The sequence below is a fragment of the Pongo pygmaeus genome, chromosome 7 (genome assembly GCF_028885625.2).
Source record: "Pongo pygmaeus isolate AG05252 chromosome 7, NHGRI_mPonPyg2-v2.0_pri, whole genome shotgun sequence".
NCBI lineage: Eukaryota > Metazoa > Chordata > Mammalia > Primates > Hominidae > Pongo > Pongo pygmaeus.
Window position 1 is genome coordinate 12379685 of NC_072380.2, and position 10019 is coordinate 12389703.

The 10019-nt window shown below is 44.4% G+C and overlaps 1 long non-coding RNA gene across 1 annotated transcript; it reads left to right on the forward strand.

Moving 5' to 3' along the window:
- The first annotated feature begins 4127 nt into the window (after nucleotides 1–4127).
- LOC134740098 (uncharacterized) lies at nucleotides 4128–8830 on the forward strand. Its single transcript, XR_010127334.1, has 3 exons — nucleotides 4128–4394; nucleotides 6993–7110; nucleotides 8463–8830. It is a non-coding gene; the product is annotated as an uncharacterized LOC134740098 (long non-coding RNA).
- The last annotated feature ends 1189 nt before the right edge of the window (nucleotides 8831–10019 follow it).

Here is a 10019-nt window from a genome sequence, read left to right on the forward strand (position 1 = left end):
CACAACCCAAATAACGTAATCCACTCTGATATAATCAAAGGTATATCAGGAGAAGTGAGCAATAATGGGCAATGAAATCTACACCCTCATTTTCCATTTGGGAAGGTAAGAGCCAAGGCTTAAAGTGGAAAAACCAAAAGTCACATTATAAACAATGATAGAGACATAGATATCAATATGAAAAGAAATAGCTAAAATGATTAAAAGTGATCACCTTGAGGATAAGAAAATAGATCAGCTGGGGATAAGGAGGGGACTGATAGACTGATATTTTTGGTAACGAGCTTTGGAGAACTATTTGACTCCTTAAATTATGTATATTTCAGCAGGGTATGGTGGCTCACGCCTATAATCCCAACACTTTGGGAGGCCGAGGCAGGTGGATTGCTTGGTCAGGAGTTGAAGACCAGCCTGGCCAAAATGGTGAAACCCCGTCTCTACTAAAAATACAAAAATTAGCCAGGTGTGGTGGTGCACCCCTGTAATCCTAGCTACTTGGGAGGCTGAGGCACGAGAATTTCTTGAACCTGGGAGGTGGAGGTTGCAGTGAGCCAAGATTGCGCCACTGCACTCCAGTCTGGGCAACAGAGCAAAACTCTGTCTCAAAATAAATATAGGCCGGGTGCAGTGGCTCATGCCTGTAATCCCAGCACTCTGGGAGGCCAAGCCAGGTGGATCACGAGGTCAGGAGATCGAGACCATCCTGGCTAACACGGTGAAACCCCGTCTCTACTAAAAAACACAAAAAATTAGCCGGGCGTGGTGGTGGGTGCCTGTAGTCCCAGCTACTCAGGAGGCTGAGGCAGGAGAATGGCGTGAACCAGGGAGGTGGAGCTTGCAGTGAGCTGAGATCGCACCACTGCACTCCAGCCTGGGTGACAGAGCGAGACTCCATCTCAAAAAAAAAAAATATATATATATATATATAAAATAAAATTAATTAAGTATATTTCATGTTTTAAATAAAAAGTAAATTATGAAAGAGCTTTGCCTCTGAAGTCAGATTGTCTAGATTAGTAACTGGTTCTCTTCACTGGCTCCCCGCAAAAAGCCTTGGAAAATCTACTTAAACTCTGTGCACCTCTATCTAGTTCCTCTTCTGTTTAGGTGGGATAGTAAGAGTACTGCCTTACAGAATAATTGTTAGGATTAAATGAGATCATTCATGTAAAGCACATAGCTTGGAACCTGGTAGACTGTATATGCTCAGGACTACCTGCTGTTGTTCTCACTGATGTTTTTCTAACCCCAGAGATCTGATTTAATTGGTCCAGGGTGCAGCCTAGATATAAAGAGTTTTCAACTCAACCCAGGTGATTTTAAGGTACAGCAAAGGTGGAATACCAGTGGCCTGCAGCCTACAGGAAGCTTCCATGCAGAACTGGGTGAGGATATGTGATTATTGCCACAAAATAGCTGATTCCAGATGTTTCCTTGTCAGTCATTCCGCTTCAGCCCTACACTACCCTGATGATAAGGAACTGGAGTGTTAACACCACACTACTCCTCATTTTATGAGTTACCCATCTGAAAAAGTTGACTGTAAGCAGTTATCTAAATTGAACCCCATGTACTCTCTGAATTAGGTTTGATTTCAGAGATAAATTCCCACAGGAGAATGCTGACTCTAAGAGATACCAAAACTCAGGCTTAAGAATGTAGCAAAAAAATTTAAGAACGTACAATTTAACAAGAGACAATAATATGAAAACTATGAATAAGCTCTACATTTGTGTTGGGTTCAGCTACTGGCATATTGAAAGCCCATAGTTTGAACCAATATCAAAAGCTTGGGGCGGGGGAAAACCAATGTATTTCATCTTTAGACATTTTACAGATCTGCCCCCAAATTTCCAGGTTTAAAAATGGCAGTACTCCAACACAAGTCAAGCTAGCCTATGCAAAAGAGGGAATTAATAGGCTCTGGTAGCTGGGAAGGCCGCTGTTGTAACCAGCAGAATAAAGGAAAGAACAGCTGGGACCAACACCCAGAATGCCAGGATTGCAACTGATTGTAGTCACTAGGTTTCAGGGGCCATTCAGTGTTTCAGCTAAGCGTTTCAGGTTTCAGCTACACAGTGATGAAAATTATGACATCAACAACAAACAGAAAAATAAATATATAGTGTGCAAAAATTACAAAAAAAATAGCCGTGTCAGAAGACAGAGAATTGTGTGAGTGGAGGGGAGGGGTGTGGTGGGGTCAGGGAAGGCCTTACTACTAAGGTGACATTGAATAAAGGACTGCAGGGGTTAGGGGGTGAGCCCTGCCATCTTCCGGGCAGATAGAACAGCCCATACAAAGACATGAAGCTGGGAACGTGCATGTTCTGTTCAAGGAACAGTGGGGAGGACCATGAGCAGAGGTGGACAGCAGGTTGCAGGGAGTGGTAAACTACCGTAAGGCATTGGCTTTTACTCTGAGTGAGATGGGAATCCTTTGGAGAGTTTGAGCAGAGGAGTGACAGAATGTAGGGACTGTTTCAAAGCTCTCTGGCCAAGCAGACAACCACCAAATGACCTCTTTGCTGTATGGAAAGTAGCCTACGCAGAAGCAAAGCAGAGAGCAGGGAGGCCAGATAAAACACGTCTGTTGCTTTCCACGAGAGACCGTCTGCCCTCTGGATTTAAGATTGTCAAAGTGGGGCTGGTGAGATGTCATCACATCATCAGAATTTGGTTCTCTTTCAAAGGTGGAGATGAAAGGCCTCGCTGATGGGTTTCACATGGGGTTGGGGAGAGCGAGGAGTTGTGGTCGACTCCACACTCCCAGGACTCTCCCTGTCATGCAGCTTCATGCCCGCCTGCATTTATCTTTCATCCCTGCCACCTGTCTGTCAGCTTCATTCCAAGTCTCCCCATGTCAGATAATAACACAGTGCCCAAGAGCCCCAAATTCATAGCCTCCTATGTAGCAACCATGGATATTTACTTTATCGGACCTTGGAAAGACCCAGTTTGACCCTTGGGTCAATCACTAATGTCAGGACAGAATGATTGGTTACACCTGAATATACACCTGCCCTGCGGCCAGGGAAGCAGGCAGGTTTCTGGAACTGGTGAATTAGGAAAAGCTTTCTTGGGAAGCAAACAAACAAACAAACAAAAAACCAAAACAACAACAACAACAACAAAAAGTTAGCATAGTCTCACCACCCAACTACAACCCAAGTTGTTTTCCCTTTGCATTCCCTTGGACCCTGAAGATTCTACCCTAAACCCAGAGCAGCTTCCAATATGGGGAACTCACTCACCTCAAAAAGAATATTGCTCTTTCAGTATAGAACCATAAGAGATCAAATTCAAAGCCATAGTAATTCTGAATCTGGCTTCAGGACCCAGGTTAGCCTGTCACTCAAAAGCAACTGGAACTGGGAAAGAGGAAGAGGGAGAAGGTTTTTCCCTAACTGCACGAAAGCTCTTCCATCCCACACCAGCTTAATTGTTGAAAGAGAGCCTCCTTTAAATGCTTTAGCCAAAAGCTAGATGGAGAGGCACTTCCAACCAGTTCTTTCATCCTGAGATGTTTCAGGGCAAGACACACCTGCATTTTTTATCCTACCCGGGGCTTACTGAGCTCTTTGTCAGTTGAGGATTCTTGGCCTTAAACCAGCTCCACCACTAGCATTTGTGTGCTTTGGAAAAAACCTCTCTGCTGAAGAACTGAGAAAGTACTCCATGGTCTTAAAGTAATGACACGCTGTGGCGATACAGGATCTTGAAATGTGTGTGTAAAATGTGGCAGGGGCCTCGTGTGCTGTGGCGCTGGCTGCCAGGCCACATTAAACCTCAGTGACTTCCCTGAGCCCAGGGTCTCATTGCCGATCCCACTGCAACTGCTATCTTCATCCTTCCTTTTAGAACACCTGTTCCCACAGTCCCTGAGAAAGAACTGCTCTACGTTGACAGTTCGCCCCAACCCCAAACCACCTTGGGCTGTTTACAGTAAATACTGCACACTAGTGAGGTCTTTATTGATCTCTTTCTTCCCAGACACCTTCCGAGCCCCTCCTGCCCTGCTCTCATTTCTGTGTCTGCCACCTGGAAGCAGCAAATGCGGCTCTGCTTGCTTTTCTGCATACCAGAGGCAATGATAATATTTACCGTGGCAGTTGGAGGACTTTGCTGCAGTCTTCACAGCTCTGGCACTCAGGTTGCAGTGAGATCCAGGGAGGGCCAGAAGCGAGGCGCCCAGAGAAGTGTTCACTTCTGGCTCAAAGTCCAGGTGTGATACTGCATGAAAACCCCCCGATTTGGCCATCCAGAGCATGGTAATCAAGAAATGCCTAGATGTTTCCAAAATGGATTGGGTGTCCCTCCAAGTGTTCATGAAAAGGTTGAATTTCCTCTTGGTGGAGAGTTACATAGGAGATTAGCAGATCAGACTGAATTAGGTAAGTTGTCTCCAAAACAGATTCACATATCCCAAAAGGAACAAAGATAATCCATTAAGGCACAGGAGAAAATATTATCACTTTTATTTATTTTTCTTTTTAAATATAATTTTTATATACGTCTTAAAGTATATTAGTACAGAAGTATGTCATTTATAAATGAATAAATGAGTAAATATACGTCAATTGAGGTTACATACTCAAATTATTTTTATTGCTTAGGGCAACTGAGCCAAACCATTGAAGCCCATTAAATTAGGAGATGCCTAGGCTCTTTTCTCACACTAAAACTCGGTGGTTCTGTAGTTGTATGTTCTGGGACAAATTCTGCCATGATAGACCTGAGAAGGGGAGAGAGGAGGAAACTGACAATTGAGGCAACTGATCTCGGCTGGGTGCAGTGGCTCACACCTGTTCACACCTGTAATCCCAGCACTTTGGGAGGCCAAGGTGGGCAGATCACTTGAGGTCAGGAGTTCGAGACCAGCCTGGCCAACATGGTGAAACCCTGTCTCTACCAAAAACACAAAAATTAGCTGGGCGTGGTGGTGAGCACCTGTAGTCCCAGCTATTCAGGAGGCTGAGGCAAGAGAATTGCTTGAACCCTGGTGGCAGAGGTTGCAATGAGCTGAGATTGCACCACTGCACTCCAGCCTGGGTGACAGAGGAAGACTCTGTCTCAAAAAAAAAAAAAAAAAAAAAAAGGCAACTGATCTCCTGGTAGTAGCCAGATTCTGTGGGCTTTCTGCTATCTGAGACTCTTGATCCTCCTGGCCTCCTGGAACCTGGGATCATGGCGAACCCTTGAGATGGAGGTGAAGGAGTTTATAGGCACAGGACAGAGGATGGGCTGGTTGATGCCCCTTGGAGCCATCCAGGGGCTCCCTCTCTTCTGGGGGTGCAGCTTCAGCAGGCAGTGGGACCAGGCTGGATCTGATACAAAGAGAATAATGGCTTCTAGTCTTAGAGACTGTGCTGCCTAGATGGCATCATCCTAGTTCTGTTGAGGATTTTTGCCTGATACAGGCCGTGTTATCTCCAGCTTTAAAGTGGAAAGGTTAGCAGAAATTTCTGATGTCACAGAAAAAAATTAAAATTAAAAACATGAACTGGAAAGGCCTGTCTGCTGATCATCTGGCTTAACTCTGAGTGCTTTGTAATTCTTCTTCAGGGGTTTAATAGAAGATTTTTCTTAACCTTTCCACTTTTTTATACTCTTTTATCATCCAACTACTCTCATTTATTGTTTCATCACTTTTCTTCTTGCCATTATTCATTCCACCTTCTTCCTTTCTTCTGAGGATGCCTGACCAGCTGAGCCCCTCTTTCCCCCAAGCAGTACATTTTGCCAGTGACTCCATTCCGTTCAGCAATCATTTCATAAAAAACCTCTGGGGAGTGTGAACCTTCACTTTAGTTGCTCACCGTTGATATGGTTTGGTGGTGTGTCCCCATCCAAATCTCATCTTGAATTGTATCTCCCGTAATTCCTACCTGTTGTGGGAGGGACCTGGTGGGAAATAATTGAATCATGGGGCAATTTCCCCCATACTGTTCTCATGGTGGTGAATAAGTCTCACGAGATCTGATGGGTTTATAAGGGGAAGCCCCTTTCACCTGGTTCTCATTCTCTCTTCTCTGCTGCCATGTAAGACGTGCCTTTCACCTTCCGCCATGATTGTGAGGCCTCCCTAGCCACATGGAACTGTGAGTCCATTAAACCTCTTTTTCTTTATAAATTAACCAGTCTCGGGCATGTCTTTATAAGTAGCGACAAATACACCATTCCCTGCAGTGCTTCTCACCTATCCTCCCAAACTCCTCCTGTCTGGGAAATTCTCATTGACTTTTTTAAAAACACGGCTTAGACATTACCTCTTGCAGAAGCCTTATCTACTTCCTTATACACCATCCAAACAAACTAATCACTCCCTTCATTATACTGTCTGCATATGTGTCTTTCATGGCATCAATGATGTTTGGTTGCACTGATACATTGGCATGTCTGTCTCCTCTCCTTCTGCTGGTCTGTAAACTCATTCATGGCCAAGCCTGAAACCCTTTTTACCATCTTCTAGCACAGTGCCCAGTGCAAAGCAGGTTCTTAAGAAAGTGAGTGAATAAAGGAAGGAGATTTGAAGTCAGCTACTCTTGGTCTTCTTGTGGGTTCAGCAGAGCTTAGCCAGCTGCAGAGCTAACAACAACAACAACAACAAAGCTAGCATTTATTGTGTGCTTCCCTTTGTTCTCAGTGAGAAACTAATTACACATATCACTGGTTGAGTGGAGACCACCAGACCAATTAATTATATACTCCTTTCACTAAGAAGCAGCGCCCTTCTCCCCACTTACTTGGAAAGGATGTTCCAGGCTAAATAACAGTACCCTACTGGCTTGGTTCTAATTGCCAGACTGTTTTTCAGGTTCATTTCTGTCTTTTAATCAAAGTTTATGTACATCTTTGTTCCTGGATCTTAGGAATTCAAACCTTGCACCAGGAGCAGTAACATGTTCTTGCTCCCAGAAATGTATTGTAAAATTTTCCAGTAACAAAAAGACTAAGTCTAATTGAAATACATTTTTTTTCCTTTGAGACAGGGCCTCACTCTGTTACCCAGGCTGGAGTGCAGTGGTGCAATCACAGCTCACTGCAGCCTCGACTTCCCAGGCTTAAGCACATCTCCCACTTCAGTTTCCCAAGTAGCTAGGACCACAGGTGCATACCACCAAGCCCAGCTAATTTTTCTTATTTTTTGTAGGGATAGTATCTCCTTAAGTTGCCCAAGCTGATCTTGAATGGCTGGGCTCAAGCAATCCGCCTGCCTCGGCTTTTCAAAATGCTGGGATTACAGATGTGAGCCACCATGTCTAACCTGAAACACAATTTTAAATGAACACAATTTGTTGTTGTTGTTGTCTTCTCCACCAAAGAAAATTAGTTCTTCAAAGACTCTCCAAGTTAAAAAATACATAAATAATACAATTTATCAACTTTAGTTTCTAATTTCTTGAACTGATCCCTCATTCACAGCCAGGAAAAAATCACATTTTTTTTCTTTCATATCTGATTTCTCTCTCTCTCTCTCTCTCTCTCTCTCTCTCTCTGTCTCTCTCTCTCTCTCTTTCTCTTTCTCTTTCTGTCTCTCTCTCTCACACACACACACACACGCACACGCACACAGGCTGGAGCCATGAAACTTTAATTCCCAGGCCATGAAAGCTTTTGCACAGGTGAGAGCTTTACTCTCGGCCTTACAACCGAGTCAGGTCTTACAACCCAAATCCTCCTATTAGCAGCTGCCCAGAAACCAACAGAACCTGGGAGAATAATCTACCCCACTCTGGCCTCTGCCAAAACTTGCCTTTTCTTCCCAGTCCCCACTCCCAGACTGACACACCCATCCCAACAATGTGTCCACGAAGAAAAACCCTCTTGAAAGGCATGGAGAGCCCCTTTTTAATGTTACAGGCATGGCTGTCCTATAACATTAAAAATATATCCTCCCCTCTCTGGTTGAAGCTACAACCGCCCAGTGACATCATAGTCTATCCTGGAAAACTAAAAATTGAACTAATAACCAAACATCCAGGTTCGAAGATCATCATCCATGTGATACCTGTGAGACCCATGATGTTTCATTAAGCCTCTCTCGGTCATTTACAAATTGGGCAAAGTTGCATTTTCTCCTCTTTTTTCTTCTTTCTCTCTGTCTCATCTTCCCACTCTATTCTCTCTGCTCCTGTCTAAGGCCATTGCGAGGACAAACAAGATAATGTTTGTGAAATGCCTTAAATTCCTCCAAAGGAGGTTTATCAGTTCAAAACACTATTGATTTTTGAGATGTTATTTTTAGTGCTATGCCAACACTGTTAAAATATTTGTATTGATTAAAAGAGTTCTGTGGACAGATGGTGATGGTGGTACAACAGTGTGAATGCACTTGATGTCACTGAACTATACACTTAAAGATGGTTAAAAGAGTAAATTTTACATTATAGGTATTTTACTGCAATTTTAAAAATAAATGTATGCAGCCATAAAAAAGAATGAGTTCATATCCTTTGCAGGGACATGGATGAAGCTGGAAGCCATCATTCTCAGCAGACTAACACAGTAACAGAAAACCAAACACCGCATGTTCTTACTTATAAGTGGGAGTTGAACAATGAGAACACATGGACACAGGGAGGGGAACATCACGCACCAGGGCCTGTCACGGAGTCGGGGGCAAGGCGAGGGAGAGCATTAGGACAAACACCTAATGCATACGGGGCTTAAAACCTAGATGATGGGTTGATGGGTGCAGCAAACCACCATGGCACATGTATACCCATGTAACAAACCTGCACATTCTGCACATGTATCCCAGAATTTAAAGTAAAATTAAAAAGTAAATAAATAAATGTATAAAAATAAATCACCGCAGCAACGAAAATCTTGTGTTGTTCAGGTAACTCTCTGTGCCCCCACGTTTCTCAATTTGTGTGCTTGCTCTTGTGTTTGGTGTAGGATTTTCACAGAGGATAAGATCAGGGGTTTATTTCACTCCTTCTTCCCATGTAATAGATGAGGAATGAGGCCCATTTGAATGAAAGGGCCAACTCCAATGTCAGTTGCCTAATTCAAGGTCAAATGCAGTCATCATAGAGGAAAGTAACACATCATCCTATGTATTGTCAGTAGCAACAACCCATGATATTAGTAGCTATCATAACAAAAATCTGTAAGAAGAGCCCTCATCAGCACACCCACTCCTACTGGCCATAGGAGAAGAGAGAGCTACAGAGAACTGTGCCCAGCTTGGTGCAAGCTCGCAGCATTGCCCCATCCCCTCCTGGGAAGGCACACCCCACAGCAGCTGCTCTGGGACTGACAAGCAAGGGTGGGGCTGCCACCTGGAGAGGACCTGATTTCCGTCCACCTCTCCCTCAGCTTTCAAAGTGACCAGTTCACAATGCTCTGCCATCTCAGAGAACTGAAAGCCAAGTTTCACCCGAGAATGGACACTTTATAACCGGGTTATAAACTGTAATCAAGGAGCTCTCCGACAAGTTGACACAACCTCCAGCTAGCCTGACCAAGTGGCGCCACAGGAGCTGCCCCTGGTTCCTTCTGGAGTGTGCTCTCCCTGGAAACGGATGTGCTGAACGTGCTGTGTCATCACCAGGCAGGGCAGAGTCCCGGGAAAGGAGGCACAGCTGCATGAGTTACAGAGAGACTTCTAGAAAGGCAAAGCAAAAAAGGGCTGCAGTGATCTAGACAAAGCCCCTCTTTTTGTAGATAAGGATCTGAGGCCAGGCCAGCAACCTGCCCAGGGCCGTCATCCATCAGCTGCATCTAGGAGTGGACACCACACCATTTAACAGCCAGCGTCCAGCGTTCTTGCCCCCAATGCCATCCCACCCGTAGCCAGAGAGGCAGAAGGGTACGGTGGGAAAACACGCACTCATAAGCCAGACCCAGCTACGCATCCCATCTCCCTTCAGGGCTCCAAGGCTTTGGGCAAGTCACTGTCTCTGAGCCTCAGTCTCGTCATCTATAAAACAGGCATAATAATTCTCATCTTTCAAGGTTAACATAGGATTAAATTAAGTGATGTGTGTAAAGTGTTGGTGCAGTTTCTG